A 24,312-nucleotide genomic window follows, 5' to 3' on the forward strand; every position below is an offset into this window, starting at 1 on the left:
CAAATGTGTACATATTGTATGATTACATGCATATGAAGTTTGAGAATAAGCAAAGCTAACCTATAGTGACAGAAAGTAAATCAGTGGTTGCCTGGGGCTGGGAGATGACTGGGGAGGGAGACTGACTGACAAAGGGCAAGAGGGAACTTTGGGGGCGACATAAATGTTCTACATGTTGGTTAGGTCACGTGCACTATCAAAACACATCAAAACTACCTCTAAAATATATACATTTTATTGTATATAAATTACATCTCCACTAAGTTGATAAAAAGAAACTGTCTTTATTTAAATATAAACTTTGAGAACTTTCAGAAAACCATAAAATCTCTACAATTAGTATTCAACACTGGGATACACATAGGCAACCAATCTTACATAGCTCAACCCAGCACAAACAGAAGGTCATCCTGTAACACATAATCTAGATAACAAACTCTCTTTATCAGTTCTGGATCTGATTTTCATGAATTACAAAAAAAAAGAGGGATTCAAAGTTAGCACCATATCCATAATGTAAGTATATTTAGTTGGTTTATTATGAATTTGTTTGTTTCCTGTGTTTAAAAAAGTGTATGTAGTTCTCCTTATGTATGTTAAGTTCATTCATTCTGTCTCAACCAATCCTTCGATTGCCTTTTAAGGTCTGCAGTAAGAACTCCTATTATGAATATCTAGACCAGGTGAACTCACCTAATAATGGCAATAAAGCTCTGGCAGCCAGGCTGGTAGATCTGACCAGCAATACCCCTTAAAGACTGACAGCTCAAGAGGTCTTGCTCCTGTTGGAGGATGATGTACTTGACTTCTAGGACAAACCCAAAGTATCCTAAACCAAAAAGCACTAACAGGACCCACCTGTCTCTGGGTAGAAAAATGTTTTTGTTGTGTTTGTCTTTTTATTTTAAATGGGTCAATTTTTTCCAAGCTATAGGCCACTTTTCAATGAGCATAGGGTACAAGACATCTTTCAGATATAGCACAGTTCAGTGCAAAAGCATTGAGCTGACTGATCATTGGGGAGACTTGGGTTCTAATGCTGGTTCACCTTTAACTAGAGGCATTGCTTCAGGCAAAAAAGGAACCTCCTTAGGCCTCATCTCTTAGATGAGGGGAAAGGGATGGACAAAACATAAGGAAAGATCCCTTCTAACTCTAAAAACCTATGATTCTATATGTCAAAGTCAGCAAAGGATTCCAGACATCACCTGGCCTTCTAAATTTCCTACAGATACAGAAGGGAACCAGACCTGTTCAGGTCATATATGGACTCACAACAAGGGACTCCATATTTCTGAATCTCATTTGACAACCACATCAAGCAGGACATCTCTAGAGAAAAAGATACAACACAAACCACACCTGCTTATCTGGAAGGAGTTCTTCTGAATGGGTACTTCCTGCTACCATATACATGGCTACCACAACCATTAGTAAACTTTTGACATACCAGCTAAAGGTAGATACACACCTCTACTGTCTTTCAATAGCATATTTTCAAGGTGCAACCCAAACCATTATCATCATTTCTATATTAAAAGCAATAATCAAGTTTGTTCAATATAAATTCAGGCCTTAATAACATTTCTAGAATTTGAAGAACATGTAACACTATTAAACCCATATGTCCCCAGGTTTAAGGGCTGGAATAGATCAAGGGGGGATTTCAGCAAAGTGGCATTTCCATATGTGGTTCTCCTATGTGTTTGCTTACTTTTTCCAACAGCCTCAAAATTTACTTACTAACTGAGGCCAGCTAGGGCAGATTGTTCTTTAATGGAGTAGCTGGGGCCGACCATGGTAGTTGTCCCTTCAGTTGTATTTTCTCAGAATTCCTTGGGTCCTAGGGCCACAATTATTTGTGATACATTTCGATTTATAGAATTGTGCCTTCCATAATTTACCTGTCTCAGGGCACAAGTACAGAGAAAACACTCAAGAAATATACATCATTTAAAAGGTGAGTTCACAGCCTGCTGTGAGGGTCAGTAAGCTGGCCTTCTGCCAAACCAAGGCAGGTGAAGAATTCCATCATGTGGGCCTCAAGAGCCACATTCTAAGAAGAACTTTGAGAATTATTATACAGAAACTCCTCAGTGATCTTAAATATTACCTATAATTAAGCACAAATTGACAAGTTTATAAGAATTTTTTAGAGAAAGCACATGTTTTATACTATCTTCACTGAGTAGTTTCTGCTATCTTGGTATGTACAGAGTACTGAGTTTGGACACTGAACCAACTTAGTTTAAATATCTAAATGGTATCTATTCTAAGCAACCAGTGAAAAATACTAATTATACTAATATATGGCATTTCAAATATATTTCAAAATATGACTCTGAGTGAATGCTCAGAGTGGTTGCTCTTTTACTATAATGACATTTATAATTAACCTGTTAGAATAGCTACATAAGTAAAAATGATTGAAACAATTCACCTAATACTCTGGCCCTAATAAAAAAAAATTTGAAAAATGGATGTTTTTCTCTTTGTGCCCACCCATCTAATTGTAAGCTTTAAAATGTGCTTTCATTCATTCAAAAATATTTGTTGCATACCCGTCACTATGCTGGTAGCTAGGGAAACAGAGAAGATTAAAACAGATACAGTTGCTGCCTAATGGAGCATACAGTCTAGTGGGGAAGACAGACATTAAAAAAACAATCATACAAATAACATACATAGTCTAGTCACAATCCATGATAAATGCTAGGAAGCGGGGACATGCACGAGAAGGTATAACTAAGGGACCTAATTCATGTGGCTGATGGAGGAAAAATATTATAGAGGGGGTCTTCGAGGAGTGACATTTCACCAGACATGAATGATGAGTAGAAGTTATCCAAGCAGAACATAGGAGAAAGAGTTTCCTAGGCAGAGAGATCAGCATGTACAAAACCCCTGAGTCAGACAAGAGCTTGGCTTATTCAAGGAACCATAACAGGCCAGTGAAAGCAGCAGAGGCAACGTGAAGCTGGAAAAAGTAAAGCAAGAAAGCTCAAAAAGGCATAACAGACCATACTGAGACTCTTTTATTTTACACTAATTACACGAGGAAGAGTTGTTCGTTCTGCAACGTCAAACAGCTTGTTACCAGGCCTCACTTCTGAAAACACTTGTTTTCAGTTTTCTCCGGTCTGCTCTACTAGTTTTCACTTATTCATCTGTTTACCAGTGTTAGTCTCCTAGGGTGACCAGTACTACCATAAAGTGGGTGGCTTAAAAAAAAAGAAATTATTTCTCTCACTGTTCTGGAGGCCAGAAGTCTGAAATCAAGTTTATCACATGGTTGCTTCCTACCTAGAGGCTCATAGGGAGAAACTATTCTAAGTCCCTCTTCCAGCTTCCTGTGGCTGCCAGCAATCCTTGGCACTCCCTGGCTTGTGGCAGCAAAACTCCAAGCACCACATGGCTTCTCCCTGTGTGTCTGACTCTGTCTTCAAATTTCCCTTTTACTGAAGATACCAATCCAAGGATTAGGGCCCACACTAATCCAGTATGATCTCATTTTACCTTGATACACCTGCAAAGACCCTATTTCCAAATAAGGTCACAGTCACAGATACTACCAGGAAGGTTCAGCACACAACAGGAAGCTACTGAGGAATTTTACCAAGGAAGTGACATGATCGTTTTGCATTTTTAACATCACATTGCCTATTAGGTACAGAATGGATTGGAAAGAGGCTAAAGCAGAAGGGGGAAACCAGTTAAGAGGGTATTGTGTGTTCCATTTTTAATAATATAGTAGAATAAATGTTCTGGAAAATTCTCATATAAAACATATAGAAATACTAAAGAATATTTTTAAACTATTTTAAATATATAATTAGCTAGAAATAATAATATAATTAACTTTAAAGGGGGTAGAACTTTTCAAAGGCAGAAACTAAAATGAGGACTTCAGTCCAGAGTGGCAAGCTGTCACTGCAGCAGGGGTACAATCAGGTATTTTCAACAACGTCTGGATCTGGAAGCTTGAGCTATATGGTTTATAGGAGACAGTAGGCAAAGCAGGATATCAACCCAAAGGAGTAGTTAAAATTAAGATCTACAAACAAAGCCAGGGTCCACACAGTCAATTCAAAAAGTATGTTCAGGGCTTCCCTGGTGGCGCAGAGGTTGAGAGTCTGCCTGCCGATGCAGGGGACACAGGTTCGTGCCCCGGTCTGGGAAGATCCCACATGCCGCGGAGCGGCTGGGCCTGTGAGCCATGGCCGCTGAGCCTGCGCGTCCGGAGCCTGTGCTCCGCAATGGGAGAGGCCACAACAGTGAGAGGCCCACATAACGCAAAAAAAAAAAAAAAAAAAAAAAAAAATATGTTCACCAACTGACAAAAAGAGATGACAAATAAAAATGTCATTCTTGGCCTAGACTCAGGGTGAATAAAAATAAATAGAAGTTTTCCATGACAATAACCACAGGGTTGACATACTCCAAAACTGGGTTTTAAATGATACTAGCTAGTAGGCCCAAGGAAGCTCAAACAAGAAACTATTTTAAGTAGCCCTGGGTTGGTTATACCTTGGAATGCCCAAGCGACACAAATTCTCTGCAGAAGGATGCACCATCAACATAAACTTTACAAGATTCTTGCACGTAAAGCCCAGGCATTTAAACATGAGCTCAATCCAAAACATGAAAACCTGTATTTAAGAGTTAGCAGAAACAATCAACAGTACAATTAAACTACCAAAGACTTCATATACTAGGAATATGGGATATAAAATAAGTATTTTTAATTATTCAAAAAATAAATTGAAATCACAAACTAGGAATAAAATGCTATTTTTAAAAAACAGGATAATTTGAAAAAGAACCAAAAAAACCTCTCAAATGAAAAATGCAATCACTAAACAATTACAAACAATTACACAGACTTGAGGAAATAATGAGTTCCAGAATAAAGTTCAGAGACATAATGAAATGCAGAATAAAGAGTAACATGCTAAGGTTTAACGAAGTTCTATTTATGATCCAGAAGGGGAGAAGAGAGAAAATAAGGAAAGTTGAATATTCCGAAGTAGAATAGATAAAAAATTAAAAAAAAAAAGAAATCCACATCTAGACACATAGTGAAACTGCATCTAATTTAGTATTTTTAGTGTGTTTCCATCATGATTTATTTGAATATTCAGTTAGGACTTCGCTTTTCTACATAAAAACCATAAAGTGTTTTCCTGTGTCATTAACTATCGTGGGGCATTGGGAGGGGATTCTATTCTAGTAGTTCAGATAACAAAGAGATGACAATGATCTGGATTGGGAGGATAGGAGGTAGGATTAAAATAAATGAAGACAGAATTGTTTAGAGACAAAACTGACAAAATAAAGTGATGAATTGGATGTGTACTTTAAAATAACTTTCAAGTTACACTGACATACATTATATTTTGACAAACATAAAGGTCTCATAATGTTATGATAAATCAAGCAAAGAACACAAGCACAATAACACCTTCACTGGAAGTACGTGAAAATTTCTTACAAAGTCATAACTTGAAATTTCGAGTTCATGTGCCAGCATATTTACCTAAAGAGTCAAAAGAGTAGGTTTATGGGAATTATATTTTCTAATAATTTTACCCAGCAGTATAAATGTATATGTTCCCTTCTGAGAAAAGAAACAAAAGGCTTTAAAATAATAGAAAAGAAAAAGTCTTGGCCCTTAGCCAGAGACTCCTATGGTATAATTCCATCTTCACGACATACCAGTGAAATCTATTAAAAATCCAAAACTGAAGCAAACTCAACTCCTCATTCTGCTTTAATAATTGTGTTCTGAGGGCCTTTGCTACATACTTGAAACATACTATATTTTCAAACCTAACTGACTGATTTATGAAGACACACACATGTGTTTTCTGCTTCACAAAAGCAACCAAAAGCACATTTGGATATTATTAAACTGAAAAGATAAAATATTGCACAGTTCTGACAAATTAATTTTAAAATGTTTCTTTAAGATAAACAGTGTATCAACTATATCTTAAATGTCATCACTTTGGATGATCAACTAAGCAGATTTACAGACAACTGCATGGCTAAAAAGGAATTATTTTGGTCTGTCTGTCAAAAGCTATTATGTCCAAAGACATGGGCATCATCTCCATCCACCCTGCAAGCAGTGGAACCCCCAGTGATAACAAGGAAGATATATTCCACATCATGCATAATTCTTCAAAGTATTTTCTCATCTTAAGATCGGCTCAAAAGGGACCTGTTACAGGGGGAAATAAAATCCTAGCGGTCTCACGAAAGAAAGAACTGTCAGCATTCCATCCTTCAGACTGTAAATCAGAGCTGTTACACAAGTCACATGCTGATCTTATCAGAAACCTGCTTTCTTAGCTTTTCTTTACACATTCCAATCTATCTTCACATACTTTGAGTTTTTTGTGATGAAGTAAGAACTCTAAAATATAATCATTGGTTGCTGGTTTATACTTTATTAACCAGGTCTATGGCATGCATTTGATAAGTCTGAGAAAGGCTTCCACACCTGGCCGGCACCCAGCGCAGCTAGTCATGTGATCCTGGGAACAGCCCCTCTGCTGACTGGCATTTCTCTACAAGGTTGATGCAGCCACCCTGAGGCCTTTCAAATTCTCAACTATGGCCCCTTGAAGAGCTGCAGAGTTTGGTAACCTAGGCCACAGAGTTCTGCTCCCTCAGGTACCGAGCCTGGAAGGAGGAGAGGCAAGTTTTTCTTAGGATAAAAGAGGACCAAGACATCAGTGCAACTCACTGATAACATTTTTCTCCCCATGTGAAGGTTATTGGAAATCAACCTCCAACAAACCCACATCCCACAGTTTTTCTTGAGGATTCATTCATTCATTCCACAAATATTTACTGAGGGTCTACTATGTACCAAGCACTATTCTAGCTGTCAGGATAGAACGTTGAACAAAAGAGGCAAAAATCTCTTTCCTCATGGAACCTATATCCCACATTTTGGAAGGCCTCCACTGCCAAAAGGGATTTATTCCTGCTTCTTCAGCATCCAAAGAGGCACTGCTGCACCCTTTAAAATAGATAGACCCAGGAGAGAAAATTGGAGCTCCTGATTATAAGTAATAACTAATAAAAAGGCTATAGCAGCTGAAATGTTACATTCCTTCTCCAAAGCTGATTTTCTTTTTCCTTTTGGCCATGCCTAGTGGCTTGCAGGCCCTCAGCAGTGAAAGCTCAGAGTCCTAACCACTGGACCGCCAGGGAATTCCTGGAATTTCTTTAGTCTTCATAAACATATAGCTGTACTTTTCTTAGAAGAACAGAAAGTATATCAGAGGATGAATAATTTGAACCACTTGAAGCTAAGTGTAAACAATCTGGTACTTAAACTATTCTGTTTCTTAAGAGAAGTTACCTGTGTTCATTACCTTGGGGGGAAAAAAAATGTGTCACAGATGTTGGGAAAGTATTGTATTAGTAACAGAAAACCACAGTAATGTGAGGAATCATTCTAGAAAGACTTTAAATCCTCTCTCACCTTCTAGCACATGGGAGGCCTAGGGATCTTTAATAATATCTTGGAGGAGAATGGATAATATCTCTTAGCACATTGACTCTCCCAGGAACTCGAGATAAAAGCACGATGCTGAGGCCCCATCTTTCAGCAGTTTCTACTCACTTGTAGGAAAACAGTGCTTCCTTTCTTGTGTAAAGAATAAGCCTTGTATCCACTATGACTGAATTAATCTTGACATCTGATGAGGAATGAAGGCTACAGAGGCAAATTTGAAAGAAACAGTATTTTATTTTATAAGTTTAATTGAGTATAAGCCTTATATTCATGCTAGCTGAATCCAAAAATAAGGTTACTCAACCCAAATGTATATAGCAAGGGAGGATCCATTTTTAGTTTTTCCCTAATTATAAGGCTCACCAGGAGAATAATAATAGGAAGAATTCTGTCATGGAACTGGATCCCACAAAACCTAGATATAAAGAAACGTAAAAATTGAAAAATACAATTATTCCAATTCTCCTTTTGTTGAATTCCCTTCTCTTTTTTAACACACCTAGCTGTCTACATTATGTATTCTCACCCTCTAAAAGCGAGCCTTCCTTTTGTGATACGTGTAACTCAAATATTTGTTAGGAATTTTTTTCTACATATGCGTTGTTTTATATTGATATAATGTTTATTTTTATAGTCTGTAGATCTCAGTAGGTCATTAAATTAAAATTTTAGATGACTCGAGATGGAAAAGAAGTCATTCTTCAACAGGTAAGCAAGCAGATTAAAATAACTTTGCATCCTTGATCAAAGATATCGACATTCAGAAACAAGGCCGATCGGGGAAGCAACGTGGATATTCAGTAACTTGATCACAACCCACAATTTGTGGGCCCAGAGCGGAGCCTTTGAGTAATTCACAGGGCCCTATGTAATGGAGCTTTAATTCCTGTTTACACAGAGTCTACAGGTTCATTCTCAAGCACAACCCTTAACACCCGGAGAATTCCCTGATTTCTTGACCTTGGAATAGAACTGCAACTGAACTATAGGGAACAGAGCATTTACTTGGACACCCTCAAAGGAGAAATAGGAGAACATTACCTTCCTAGGGTAAAGGACTCAAGAAGCACTTCTCGACTCTCTGTGAACACGGAACTCTCCCCGGAATGTTCAGAGCAAGCGTCCTCCCAAATTCTTTTTTTTTTTTTTTTGCAGTACACGGGCCTCTCACTGCTGTGGCCTCTCCCGTTGTGGAGCACAGGCTCCGATGCGCAGGCTCAGCGGCCATGGCTCATGGGCCCAGCCGCCCCGCTGCATGTGGGATCTTCCCGGACCGGGGCACAAACCCGTGTCCCCTGCATCGGCAGGGGGACTCTTAACCACTGCGCCACCAGGGAAGCCCCTCCCAAATTCTTTATCAACTCATCCCAGGAGTTTGAGGATGCCTTCTTCTCAGTGTGCACAAGGGTTTCTCACACTCAGCAGCTCTGGCCCACAAGGATCCAGTTTCACACACACCTGCTAGGTATTCCATTCTAGATACACAGTCCAGGATGCAGTAATCACCAATCTCTCAATAATATAGGTCAAGAGTAGCAGGTCTGTCAATTAAAAATTAAGTATAGGGAGTATATGAAATATATGGAATGGGATTATCTCATGGGGTTGAAAATATATCCAATACTATTTTTTTATTCCTTCATCACTGGAATATAGAAAGGTATCAGCAAATATGTCTTGGTTGATTGGTTTATTCCCAGTGTATCAAACCACATTATGCATAAGATTTGCCCACAGAGTCATAAAACTGGCCCCATGATAAACATACTCACGTAAATGAGTGTCCTAAAGGCTTACCCCTTTGAGCTCTAAACATTTCTTGTTTGTTTCAGAGCCAATAAATAAACCACACAAGAAAAGCAAATGCATTGCTTTACAGTTACCCCTCGTTTTTGACCCAAGAGAATATGATTCAATCTCATTTACCATTTTATCTACCAGACTTAACTTGATAGATTTTGACTATTTCACTCTCCTCAAAAAACAAACACTCCTTCCCCGATGATATCCAAATTAATGTGTCATAGAGTCCAAAGGCATTTTCAAAAGGAAAGTTCAGAGAATGCTTTGACTAAGAGAACAGTTGGACTAAGTATGTGGCCTCCCAAGGTCACACAAACACAGACATCCAAATGGCAAACGATGACCTGGAAAGGTAAAATTAGTGTTTTTATTACTTGACTTACTGCTTGATTTTATATGTATAGGTTACATTCCGGATGTGTAGGAAAAGAACTCATCTTTTACAGATTGTAAAACAGTGAGTACAGATTCTGCTCTCTAAATAACTGTGTAATTATATCACAGTGCCTACTATTTAACTGTTTTCATTTAAATTCTCACATATCAAAATGCAGCACGTCATTTAAAAATTCACCAAAAGTGAATCCTTATGCAATATTCCCAAATTGCTTATATTACTCTGAAACTTTTAAACTAAACCTCCTTCCAGGAAATTGTTAGGGCTTCCCTGGTGGCGCAGTGGTTGAGGGTCCGCCTGCCGATGCAGGGGACATCGGTTAGTGCCCCAGTCTGGGAAGATCCCACATGCCGCGGAGCGGCTGGGCTCATGAGCCATGGCCGCTGAGCCTGCGCGTCCGGAGCCTGTGCTACTCAACGGGAGAGGCCACAACAGTGAGAGGCCCGCGTACCGCAAAAATAAATAAATAAATAAATTGTTAGATCAAGATTATCATTCTTCTTATAAGCAAATTAGTTAGCTAAAATTTCCAGAAATGGTTTTCTTTTACAACTATATCCTTACACACTAATTTTTAAAGGAATTTGCTCTGATTTATTTTTTCAGAAGCAAAATCATCATGATATAATACTAAAACCAGACAGATTTCACTGTAAGTCTTTTTTTACTTGAAATGTTTATTGAGATAATCATGGAGTCACATCCAGTTATAAGAAATAATAGAGAGAGATGCTCTGTATACTTTTCCCAGTTTGTTCCAATGGTAACATTTTGCAAAACTACAGTACAATACCACAACCAGTAAACTGACGTTGTACAATCCAATAATCTTATTCAGATTCCCCCAGTTGTATTTGTCCTCATTTGTGTGGGTGGGTGTGTTTATTAAGTTTGGTACAATTTTATCACCAGAGTAGGTTTCTATATCTACCACCACAGTCAATGTACTGGACAGTTCCATTGCCGCAAGAATCCCTTGTAATTTATTATTTTTCACTTGGCATGCAGCTACACTGTGGTAAATGAAAGACACCAAAGTCTTGCCTGGTTTTCATGTATTCAGGTTTCACCCAAATGTGATCTTTCACAATAGCTTTCCATTTTTCAAATTCATTTTTCATAATCTGCCATCTCAAAAGGATCCAGATTACAGCTGCAATTTGTTTAAATCAAGCCTTATTTTCAGCAGCACATCACTGTCAGAAGAGAGAGAACAGGAACATTTTTAAGATGGCAGAAACCATCATAGTCCCAAGGCTGATAAATGTTAGAGTCCCCAGCAAAGTGGATAACCAGAGCCCACATGCTCCTTTGCTTTTGGCCCTGTTGCTGTCTCCCTCTCTCTACTTCTATAATCTGTGTTATTCTATTCTCACCCTTGCTTATTTTTTAAGGAGATACTGACAACTAAAGGAAGTAACAGAAAGGAAAATTTTCTATTTTGAACTCCTAATATCGGAAGAATTTGAAGTCAAGACCAGAAGTTGATACAGAGTAGAAGACACAGGTAATCCAAAAGAGCAGAAGACAGGAGGATAGAGAAAGTGCAATGTTATAAATAGCCATTCAAGTAATTCCACCTTCATGGAGCCAGGAAGGTTCTGGCACAGCAGCAAATTTTAAAATAGAGAACATGGGGAAAACAGAACAGAACTGAATAGGTATGGAAAATAGAATTTAAGAACATAAGGACGTTCGTGTGTTGGCGCCCATAGCTAAGATTCTCAAGCTTACAATTGCAGAGGGCTCCGCTTTTACAGGCAAAGCTGAGTCCAGAGAGGGGGCTGCTCTGTCTCTGTACTGAGGGCATTTCTACAAGTTTCAAGGACAGGATAGCCATGTCAGGACAGTTGCACTACCTCGTTTATCTCAGCCAGTGCCCTTACTGGAAGGTAAAGCCATCTTTGAGGATTTCATAATAAATTCTACTGCTGATTTACCAAAAGCACCCATCTAAATTTAGGGTACTTTCTGAAGTTCACTGGAGAGATATACCTATTTCCCTGGTAGGGAAGGGGCTGGCTGGTTCCGCCAGAGACCCCCTGACTTGGACCTCACACAGGATACAATCGTGGGGCAGCTCCTACCCCTCAGTCATTAGACATCACCCAAGTGAAGTTTGCCCTGTGATGTAGTCATGCTTCATTGCAGTTTCAACTAATTCTACCCTTTGGCATCTCCTTAATTCTACTCACCAACTAAAGGAAAGTCTACTAAGTACCTATGGTTGTGCTGTGAAGAGTAATCAGTGAATAATATTCAATAGTATTCTTTCTACAGCTTCCTACTGCATTGCATTTATGCATGTTCTTATCACATTTTTATGAGAATTATATAGTATAGCATATGGGTTTTCAATAGCATTGCTAAAAACTTCCCATATCTCTTCCTCCTTTGGCCTTACAAATTCTTTTTATTTTAACTAATACAACTAAATTATTAGTCAATGCTAACTAACCCAAGTAAATATGTATTCTATGTTGATTCATCCAACTTTTTAATTCCAGTTCCACTGGAACTGCTAACAGTTCCAAACTTGAGATGTGTCTGTTTTCAGTTAGTTCTAAAGAAGGTAGGTGCTCCCTCAATGGGCTTCTACAGCACCTTGAACTTCCTGGGTAAGAGCATCGTACTGAAATGGTCTTTCCGCTTGTCAGCTAACCTCAGTATAACACGTCCACAAAGTAATGAATATGTCCCTCTTATTCATCATTGCCATCCCAGCATCTGGGGTGGATATTCGGGTATTCAGTTGTTAAATGAATGACCATAGGTCATTTTCTGTTTGCCCTTTCTGCATGTTGTCTGTTCAGATTGCTGACACCAGTATAACTTGAACACAAAATTATCCCCACTGATCTGTTGCAAAGGAACTCAACCATGCCTTAACACACTTTGACCCTTTTCAATATCTTTTCCCAGCTGCTGTTTTCTACTCCTTGAAAGCATAACAAATCAAAGGACTTCTCTTTTTCAGTAAATTCTGAAAAATAATCATCTTACAAATCATGCCAGGTGAATCTCATTAAGCTCTTTTGCTGCAGTTAATACTAATTCATAAAAGAAAATGTCCTAAATCCTGACTTTAACAATGACGAAAGTTCAGGGACTCATCTAATTCAACTCACAAAATTGGGCTACATTCCTTTTGCCATGAGCACAGTGAAAGGGATTCAACTGACTGAAAGAAAACAAAAGGAAAGGTTAAGTAATTGCATATTAAATTTGTTTTGGGGTGGGGGGAGAATTTCTAATGCTATAACACAGGGATTTTTTTTTGAACTGACTTTCCCCATCTTTATTAATGACTTTGGGGAGGAGAAGCAAACAGCATCTTAATAACCTCTGCAAGCAAATCACAACATCCATCTGTGCAGTGTTGTTAACATTCAGAGCTGAGAAATGAAACCAAGTAATACAGTCAGATTAGAAATGGAGGCAGGCAATAAAAATAAGATCCAGCCTATAAGGTAATATCTCTGTGGGGAAAGTTATAAAACACCTTTCCGTAATGGAAGGAAGGTCCTTGTAAAAGTATAATAGTAGAAGAGACATAGAACTGTTATAAGAAACTAAAACAGGATTTACTATGAGTGATGACAGCTGAAAAAAGAACAGTGACTGAGGTGTGGGTGGTACTAACACAGGTATCTTGTCCCACTGAGAAGTGATATGGTTGTCTCAAAAAGGACCTCGTGAATCAGCACCGCAGTGTTATGCCTAGTTCTCAGGACTTCTGGTGAGAAAAATACAGAAAATTAAAGTAAATTTAGAAAACAGAAAATAGTAAGAATTAAACACCTCAATGAATAATTTATATGAAAAGATTTGAAAGGTCAGATCTGTGTGGTTTGCCTAAATAATGACTTTGGAGAGATACAACTATCTACAGATGTCTATAGAGAGTAAATATTTAAGAAAACATAAAATTACTTAGAAAGCTACAGAAAACTAATGACAATAAAGAGATAGAATGATGAAACTGAGGGGAAAAATTTATGATGTCTTTACTTGGATGTGGTACTAGTCTTTCAACAGACATCAAGCAAACTCCACCATGGCCAAATCTAAAGTTTTTCATTATGTGATTTGGGGATATTTTATGGTACAAAATAAAATCATAGATTCTTTGTTTTTCATTAATATCTGAGGGCACATTTTCCCCATCCTTTCTTCTTGGGCTAAACACCTGTGTTACCCAATGTGTGTTGAAAATGTGTGGAAAATATTTAAACCTCCGTTCATACTCTTAAAATGGAATATTCAACACTTCTGCACAAATATTTGTCAGTTGGGACTTACTCAAGTGTTGATGCCAAGGTTGGCGTTGATATTATTACAATCACCTTCCAACAAGCCAGGCGGTTACTCTGTCATATGTAGAATTTACTGTACAGAACAAAGAACACTCAGGCTAGGGGTACAGGTGCTATTTTCCAGGGGTTTTCTTTGAATTCTGTTTTACCCTAACTTTTGGGCCCAAAGCCACACAATGTACAATATGCCCTAATCTTTAACCATTTGTATACACTAACAATATAACTAAAATAGATTCTAATGAAACCAGGTTTAATTTGTAAGTTAAAATCTCATTTTGTACCTAATACAAGTTTAGGACCCAGTCCCCACCCTCAAGAAATTTGTAGTCTTCTTAGAAAGAGTGGATATGTACGTAAAAAACAACTCTCCAATACAAGGTAGAAAACAATCATCAAATAAATGGGACAGAGACACAGTAAGTGTCATTAAGAGTCAAGACACAGAGAGACTTGGGGGTATGAAGCTAGCCCAAATATTGAGGGAAAACTTTCAGAAAGGATTTGGGCTCCCTATCATTTGTTTGGGTTTTTTTCCCACAAATAAATATTCAGCACCTAGCCTACTGAAACAACCTTTAAAATAGTTTAACTGTACCTGTTGAATACACACATTCATGCGTGCAGTACTTAACCTGTATGCCTACCATATACCAAGTACTATCTTTAAAACCGGAGATACAGCAGAAAACAAAATTAAAGCCCCTGATCTCATGGGGTTTACATAAGGGAGAGGGGGAGCAACCAGTAAAGAAATTTTTAAATGTGTATATAAAATATGTCAGGTTGTAAGAGGTGCTATGAAGAAGAATAAAGTAAAATAAGGGACTAGAGAATGGTGGGGGGACCATTTTAAATGAAGTGGTCAGAAAAGACTCCTCTAATGATAGGGTAATGTTAAGCTGAGGTTTGGATAAAGAGAGGAAGTGAGTCATGGTGATATTTGGTGGAAGAGCTTCCCGGGCAAAGGGTGTCACAAGTGCAAAGGCCCTGAGGCAGAAGAAGCAACCCTGCCTGACACCTTCGAGGATTACCGTGGAAGAGGGGAACATGTGGGACTTGAGAACAGGAAAGTGTCAGGGAACAAGATGATTTAAGGCCTTGTTCACTGTGGTGAGATAGTGGCTTTTACTTTGATCTGAAAAACGATTGTGAGGTTTTAAGCAGATGAAAACATGACCTGTCTCATGTTTTTAAAGGCTTACTCTGGCTGCTCAGTGAAGAATAAAATGCAGCGGACAAGAGTGAATAAATCAGAAATGAGTTAAGAAGCTGTTTCAATAATCTAGGAAAATGATTACAAAGTGAACTAGAGTGAACTCAATAGATGTGGTGAGAAAAGGTGAGATTCTGAATATAGTTCAACAGTGTTTGCTGGTTGGGGTGTAAGAAACAAAGAGGAGTCAGGGTGAACCTTCTGACCTAGTAACTGGTACAGTGGAGCTGCCACTTACTGAGATCGGGAAGACTGAGGACAGAGCAGGGGTGGGGGCCGAAGAATGGGAGTGAGGGAGCAAGAATTCTCCTGTGTTTGTGCGGTTTGAGTTGTCTATTACTATTCCAAGCGGCAAGAATTAGCAGGCAGTTAGAGATACGAGCCTGGAGTTCAGGGTGCAGCTGGAACTAGAGATTCATATTTGTGCAGCTTTAGCACGTAGATGGCATTTAATGCCATTGGGCTTCACCAGGGATGAGCGTAGACAGAAAGAGGGCTAAGGATTGAGACCTGGGATGCTCTTGTGTTAAAAAATGAAGGTTTCTTTTACATTTTGAATCTATAAGAATTATGATACAATAGTCAAATGCTGAAACTCTGCTCAGTTCATAATAAAACAAAATTCCTATTTATCAGGTCACCAAATGGCACTTAAAGTTCAGAATTTTAGCGGGGATCACAAAACTTCTAAGAAAGGTTAAAGTCTAAACTCAGATCACTGGCCAAGACTCTGCCTTCCTTGATCCTCCCATTAGGGAATAACCACATCAATAATAACAAAAAATATATTTATGGATCACAAGGTAATGTCATAATATACTCAAAAACAGATCCATTTCGTCTACTGTACCATTGTCATGGACCTATAGCAACAAAACAGTTTGATTAGAAATACACTGTCACTCTCAAGCCAACAGCAGTTTATAGATTCAAGACAAGGACCGAGATCCAAGGAGGCTAAAAAATAATTGAGAACAAGTAGATATGAAGCTTACAAGTAACACAATCAACCAGAATCAGGCAGATAAGCCAGAGGCAGTACAAGTGGCAGGTGAAGCCAGGTAGGAAGACCAAAAACCAGGAGTGTACAAATACCAGAGAACACAACAGATGGGAGGTCCACACAGTTGAGACACCAGTCAGGTATCAGTCAATCAACTGAAGTTTAAACAAGAGGGAGGTAGCCGAGGGGTAGAGGGAAAGGCATGGAGGTCTGCAACAGGAGACAGGAGGGTGCAGGTTATTTGATTACTTTGGAGAATGAGGTGTTGAGAAAATAAGTGGAAGCCAGAACATGGAAGACTATCTAAACATATTAAAGAGTTGGCGCTTGATTCTGTATGTGTTGGGGACCCATGCAAGGTTTCTTAGTGAGGAAATGATGACATCATCACATCACATTTCAGAAAGAATATAAATTCGGGAGGGGTGGGAGGAATTTCTTAAAAATGATAAGGGTCTAAACTCACAGTGGCTGTGGAAATGGAAATAAAGTGGACAAGAGATTTTTAGAAGGCAGAATAAACAGAAACTAGAAGGGGGAATATAGGAGGGGGTGGAGGGTAAGGAGACTCACAGCTTTCTGACCTGAACAAGGTGGAAATAACAGAGACTACAGGAGTAAAAGAAATAGTCCCAGGGGTTGGGGGCGGTGGGGTAGAAGGATATATTAGGTTCCATTTTGAACAGGAGGAGGAGGAGCAAATTCAAGTAATTCATTTTGATTGTTTAAGCCAAAAAAAAGAAAAAATTGAAGCTAAACATTATAGAAGTGTCAAGAATGTTTTATGATGTTGAAGTATAGAAAGCAGGCCCAAGAAAGCAAAACATTTCACGTTTCTCTTCTGGTAAAAAAAAAGAAGAAGAATTTTTCTGTTAAGGTTTATGATAACATATTGTTTCAATTAATCAAAGGTAGGCAGCATGAATTTGGATAAAACTAAAAATACAAAAAAATTAGTTACCTCTCTGGAAAAGGTAAGTCAGTATTTCCTATGGTCTTAAATCATCCTTCAAAATGATGGGACAAATGTGATCCTATTTATTTATCTAGCCTTTTCCTTGATAAATTAAAAATTTATACAAAAATCTTAATACATCTCAAGGACACTAATACACTCCATTGCTAATCTACACTATACTAAAAGTATAAATCAAGGGAATTTAAAAACCAGACATGGTGTTCTAAAGGGAAAGATTATTCCAAAATTCTTCTGCATGCTTTAGACTAATTTCACAATTAAAATCCCTGTACTTTCTAAAATCACCCAACATTTAATAAACCATATCTATAATAATAACAATATTAGAACTTAGTTTATAAAGCACTTTCATTACCTCCCTATATTTAAGAGAACTCTACAACTGGCTCAGTATATTTATGCATATTAGAAAACAACAGTTTTGGAAGACTGCATTTATTAATGCAAATCACAAAGTTTATTTCTGACCCCTGCTATAGGTTTAAGCCCGGGAATTGGTATTGGTTATCATTTGGTCTGTAAATAAATTGCAGAAGGCAGACCATCCCCCCTGGAAGCATTAGGGTAGCAAGGCTCCAGTGCCAGAGGTGAGGCTGTAATTTAGTTCAATCATGCATGTGTTATGAGAACTCTGACAAGTTTCAGCTCATCAGAGTAAGCTTGGCAACACAAAGAAATTCTGTGAAAAAATATTGCACAAAAAGAATCGATCCTCTCTTCTTATCCTGAGATATAAAATGTGAGTTTTGTATCTCTAAAAAGCAAATGAAATAGAAATTCCGAACAAGTACCAAAGTAGGACATGTGACTAACAAAATGCCTCTCATATCTGCCTTATAAAATCCTACTCATTCTTCAGGACTAACTCAATTAGCACCTTCTCCTTGATACCAGCTCTGTTCCTCTCACCCGATACACTTGCTGACTGTGTCCTCTTGCCCAGAACACGAGGTACTGTCTCTGAGGTATTTACCCTTACATGGTAACTGAGTACCTATGGTCAGGGACTTTCCAATTCATTTGTGACTCCCACTACAATTGTCCTGCATCAGACACACAGAAGACACTCACATTGGTTGAACACTTTGAAACCTTGGAATGCTACACAGTCGTTCCAATAAGGGTAATCATTTTTAATAACATTTTGGAAGTTCTTTTGCTGCTGACTTTTTTGATGCCTTAATATTTCCCGTGATAGCAGGTCTTGCCCTTCCAGGTTAGATCTTATTTTATTTTATTTTAGAAACTGTCAAAAGTCATACAAAATCAGGCTTATATCTCTGAACATTCTTTCTTCTTTCCCCCTTGATGCTAAGGAATGGCCTCTTCTTCCCAGGCCAGCTGCTCCAAAAATAAATGTGTTGGATGAACGAACAAGTGAATAAGTGAAGTAAATCGGATATGAAATTGTATAAGGGTTTATTTATTCAAATATGAGGGATATGGGACTTCCCTGGCTGCCCAGTGGTTAAGACTCTGAGCTTCCAATGCAGGGGGCACAGGTCCAATCCCTGGTCAGGGAACTAAGATCCCACATGCCACATGGTACGGCCAAAAAATTTAAAAAATAAATAAATAAAATAAAATTAATGAGATATTTTTTTAAATGAGGGATATGATTGCCAAACTGCTATAACTAGGCTCTGTCCTGACCTTGGCAACCTACAGCTTTGACAATGAAGAGGAAAGAGCCCTGGGTCCCTACCTGCCCCACGTGTACTAAGACTTTTCCATTTGCCCAAAGAAGATGCCCTTGCAGATGAGAAATAATGGTACAGAGACCTGATCATAAATGTAGGAGGAACTTTGTCCATGAATTTGACTGGGACAGAAGAGATTAAACTGGACTCTGGACTTAAAGCTACTAGACTCTCGACAAGGCGATAACTACCATCCATCTCTTATATCTGTCACGACCTTAGGCTCCAAATAACTCAGCACTAATAATGCCTTGACCAGAGATCCCAGGGACTGCCTAAGGAGCCTGCAGAGCATCATTTCCCACTCTCCTGACCTGCCTCACTTTCCTCCTAGGACTTGCAGGGGCCTCCAGCATCACAGATACCATTCCCTAGTTTCCTAACACCCAAGTCTAGCTCCTCATTTCCTAGCAAGCACCAAGCTTGATTGTGTACCTAACCTCTCAGAAGTCAGACCTCAGCATAAGCCTTGCTGGAAAATCAGGGGCAGTTAAAGAGAAGGAGGGAAAGAAGGCACTGTACTGGATTTACACACATGACCACATTTAATCCACATACCAACCCTATAAGGTATGTGTTGTTGTACCCAGAAAATGGAGACTCAAAGAGCTTAAATAATTTGTCTGAAACTTCACAGCTCTACTGAGAACAGAGCCTGGATTCTGAACAGTTAAATGTAGCTTAAACCAGTAAGACTGACTTCATCACAAGTCTTATCACTAGCTCTGAAGACCAATCCAATAGAAGAATCTTCAAAATGCTTTATCAGCAATGGTAGCATCCAGGGTTACTACCTGGGACTCATTTGAGTTTCTTCTCTATACATAAAGTCAGAGTGAGGAAAAAGAATCTAAAGAGGAAGGGGCGGGAAGGGGTGGGGGGTAGGGGCCAATAGGGCTAAGGCTTACACAAGTGAACCCTAACAGATAATTTGGGGATTTTTCTTCCTTTTTTCCAGATAAATCCAATAAAGTTGTCTATATCTACTATCTAAAATCAATTTGAAATGTGTTCCCCCTCCCACCTTAGTGACTTTATAGACAGCACATAATTCAACTTTAGTTCCTATACCAAAGTTATTTCTTTCAATATTTTTGTAGTATCATTCAAAGCAAGTTTTTTACGTTATCCTTGGCAACCACAAGCAGAATGTTAACAATGCTCAACATATTAGCTCTATTAGAGAGAAAACACCATGAAACTCTAAAGACCTTGATTATTGAGGCAATGAAAAATTCATGCCCTGCTCTGCAAAGCTTTGGCAGTGGTAGTGAGACAACGTCAATGTGTACCAATGAAGTTTCCAATCTTCTGTTTCAGATAAATGGTTTTCATTTTACTGTTTGCTTGTATTTGATAAGGTTATTGGATTGATTCAAGTTGTTCACAGTGCCTTGAAGGCAAAGGATGTTATAGCATCCAGTGTCCTCACAGCTCACTAATGCTTTTCTAAGGAAGGTTCTTGTCATAATACCTGAGAGGGCAACAGAAAATACTCTGCTTCTCATCATATATTAACTTTGCTCCGGAATAAGTAAATGTAACTACCAGAAATGCCCAATGAGGATTTCATGTTGATGCTTATGTGTGTACGCTAACCAGTAGGTAGACCACAGGAAGATCCATGGTTCCAAGCATCAGACCACAGCAGGACAAGTATCAAAATATCTATTTTCAATATGGAGCTGAGAATGCTAATAAGAATTCTATTTTCTCCATAAGTATTGTTATGGTTTCAATGTTTGTGCCCCCCCAAAAAATTCATATGTTGAAAACATAATCCCTAATGTGACGTAATAGTACTTTGAGGTGGGGCCTTTTGGAGACGATTAGGTGGAGCCCTCATGAATGTAATCAGTGTCCTTACGAAAGAGGCCCCAGACAGATCTCTCACCTCTTCCACCACGGGAGGTTACAGTGAGATGGCCATCTCTGAGGAAGCAGGCCCTCACCAGACAGTCTGCCAGCACCATGATCCTGCACTTCCCAGCCTCCAGAATTATGAGAAATAAATATGTACCATTTATAAGCCACCCAGTTTATGGTATTTTTGTTAAAGTAGCCTAAACAGATTAAAACAAGCATGAAGAAAACTATCTTGACGTCTTAAAATACAGATCATTGGAAAGTAAATCCCTCTACCCTTCACATAAACAAACTGAAATTTTTGAAGTAAAACTTACCTCTTGTACTATGCAAACAGAGTAAAAGGATTAGAGAACAAATGAGGAGGAAAATGGTTTCTTTCCTTCAGGAGCTTATAATCTAGAGTCAGAAGCTAATACAAAATGTTTGAGAATATTCCAAAGAAAGAGCAAAAACAAACATGAGAGAACAGATGAGAAACCAGAACTTGGGCAAATATTTCAACGTAGACAAAGCAGTTCTGACTTGGGAGATCTCTGGAGCTTTTCAACATCCTCTAGAAGTTCTACCACTTGGTTCTCCATCACTGGAGAACCCCCCCATGTCATGTTAGTTTCTTTTCCCAAAGTCCTCCACCTAATTCATTTAAACAAATATCTCTATGTGTACATGTGTGTGTGCGTGCGTGTGTGTATAAAATGCTCACTAGGAGTTAGGCACTGTTATAAGCAATGAAAATGCAACAATGACATAAAACAAAAATATTTACCCTCATTCAGATTATAGTCTAGTGGGTGAAGGCAGATGACCAACAAAATAAACATGTAAAATATATAATATCCTAGCAGGTGATAATGTGTACAGAGAAAAATTAATCAGGGAAGAGAGATTAGGAGTGCTGAGAGAGAATAGGTACAAAGTCAAATAGGATGCTCAAGGAAGGTACAGTGGCAGAATAATGGTCCCCAAACATATCCATGTCCTTATACAGCAAAAGGGCTTTGCAGATGTGATTAAGTAAAGAATCATGAGATGAGAAGATTATCATGTGTTATCCAGGTGGGCTCAATGTAATCGCAAGGGTTCTTAAAAGGGAAAGAGGCAGGTCACAGAGTCAGAGGCAGTGGATGTGAAGATAGAGGTTGGAGTGATACAACCGTTGCCTGGAAGGGGGTCACAGGACACAGAATGCGAGCATCCCCTAGAAGTTGGAAAAGGTAAGGAAATAGATTCTTGCTGAGAGAGAATGTATGTTCTTTTAAACCACTGAATTTGTACTAATTGATTACAGCAGTAATAAGAAACTAACATAGATGATCTCACTGAGAAGGTGACATTTGAGCAAAGACTTGAAGGAGGTAAGGAACCAGGTCTACAGATATCTGGGGGAAGGGTGCTCCAGGAAAAAAGGCAAACAGCGGGCAAGGGCCTGATTGGAAACAGGGCTCTCCACATGGAGAAGCAGAGCAATGCTGGGAGTCAGGCGAATAGGATGAGGCAGGTCAGAGAGTGGGGTGGGTCAGCTCATTTAGGGCTTTATTGGCCACTGAAGGCACTTTGGCTTATTCTGAGTGAGACACGGAGTGTAGGAGGGGCTAGGAATACTTACAGGAATTCTGAATGTTTACAAAAAGAATAAAAGTGGTGTGCTGGTAAACCATTTGTAGCATTTGCTAATTTCCATGGTGTAAATACTCCCACCATGGTTGATTTCAAGCTACCAGGTGTTTAACAACCAGCTCACAAAATTCCTGAATATTTAATTATCCACCTGGGCAGGGCATCATGCACGTGATCCCCACTTGACAGTCCCACACTACCTGCCACTTGGACCAAGCAGTTTATGAGTCACCTGGTGGCAAAATATATAAGAAAGGCCTCAATAAGAATCAGTGAGAGATTAGGAACCAAGATGGCGGAGTAGAAGGACATGCTCTCACTCTCTCTCGCGAGAACACCAGAATAACAACTAGCTGCGGGACAATCATCAACAGGAAGACACTGGATACCCACCAAAAAAGATACCGCACATCCGAAGACAAAGGAGAAGCCACAATGAGATGGTAGGAGGGGCGCAATCACAGTAAAATCAAATTCCATAACAGCTGGGTAGATGACTCACAGACTGGGGAACACTTATACCACAGAAGCCCACCCACTGGAGTGAAGGTTCTGAGCCCCACGTCAGGCTTCCCAATGTGGGGGTCCGGCAATGGGAGGAGGAATTCCTAGAGAATCAGACTTTCAAGGCTAATGGGATTTGATTGCAGGATTTCAGCAGGACTGGGGGAAACAGAGACTCCACTCTTGGAGGGAACACACAAAGCAGTGTGCACATTGGGACCCAGGGGAAGGAGCAGTGACCCCAGGGGAGACTTAACCAGACCTACCTGCTAGTGTTGGAGGGTCTTCTGCAGAGGCGGGGGGTGGCTGTGGCTCACCATGGGGACAAGGACACAGGCAGCAGAAGCTCTGGGAAGAACTCCTTGGCGTGATCCCTCCCAGAGGCCACCATTAGCCTCACCAAAGAGCCCAGGTAGGCTCCAGTGTTGGGTTACCTCAGGCCAAACAACCAAAAGGGAGGGAACCCAGCCCCACCCATCAGCAGTCAAGCAGATTAAAGTTTTACTGAGGTCTGCCCACCAGAGCAACAGTCAGCCCTATCCACCACCAGTCCCTACCATCAGGAAACTTGCACAAGCCTCTTAGATAGCATCATCCACCAGAGGGCAGACAGCAGAAGCAAGAAGAACTACAATCCTGCAGCCTGTGGGAAAAAAAACATATTCACAGAAAGATAGACAAGATGAAAAGGCAGAGGGCTATGTACCAGATGAAGGAACAACATAAAACCCCAGAAAAACAACTAAATGAAGTGGAGATAGGCAACCTTACAGAAAAAGAATTCAGAATAATGATAGTGAACATGATCCAGGACCTCGGAAAAACAAAGGAGGCAAAGATGGAGAAGATGCAAGAAATGTTTAACAAAGACCTAGAAGAATTAAAGAAAAATGAACAGAGATGAATAATACACTAACTGAAATGAAAACTACACTAGAAGGAATCAACAGCAGAATAACTGAGGCAGAAGAATGGATAAGTGACCTGGAAGACAGAATGATGGAATTCACAGCTGTGGAAAAAAATAAAGAAAAAAGAAGGAAAAGAAATGAAGACAGCCTAAGAGACCTCTGGGACAACATTAAACACAACAACATTTGCATTATAGGAGTCCCAGAAGGAGAAGAGAGAGAGAAAAGACCTGAGAAAAAATTTGAAGAGATTATAGTTGAAAACTTCCCTAACATGGGAAAGGAAATAGCCACCCAAGTCCAAGAAGCACAGAGAGTCCCATACAGGATAAATCCAAGGAGAAACACGCCGAGACACACAGTAATCAAATTGGCCAAATTAAAGACAAAGAAAAATTATTGAAAGCGGCAAGGGAAAAACGACAAATGACATACAAGGGAACTCCCATAAGGTTAACAGCTGATT

The 24,312-nt window shown here is 39.2% G+C and overlaps 1 long non-coding RNA gene across 2 annotated transcripts in view; it reads right to left on the bottom strand.

The window, feature by feature from the left end:
• LOC113628787 (uncharacterized) overlaps positions 1–24,312 on the bottom strand; it is a 104,065-nt gene that overhangs the window by 26,168 nt on the left and 53,585 nt on the right. Inside the window, exon 3 of one of the 2 annotated variants that reach the window (XR_003436245.1) lies at positions 10,377–10,927. The exons of the other annotated variant lie outside the window; for it this stretch is intronic. This is a non-coding gene — a long non-coding RNA (uncharacterized LOC113628787). Of the gene's footprint in view, positions 1–10,376; positions 10,928–24,312 lie in introns of those variants that run through there. 2 annotated transcript variants of the gene reach the window in all.

This window comes from Aethalodelphis obliquidens, unplaced genomic scaffold (assembly GCF_003676395.1).
Source record: "Aethalodelphis obliquidens isolate GAN/ISIS:26980383/991018 unplaced genomic scaffold, ASM367639v1 scaffold25, whole genome shotgun sequence".
Classification (NCBI taxonomy): domain Eukaryota; kingdom Metazoa; phylum Chordata; class Mammalia; order Artiodactyla; family Delphinidae; genus Aethalodelphis; species Aethalodelphis obliquidens.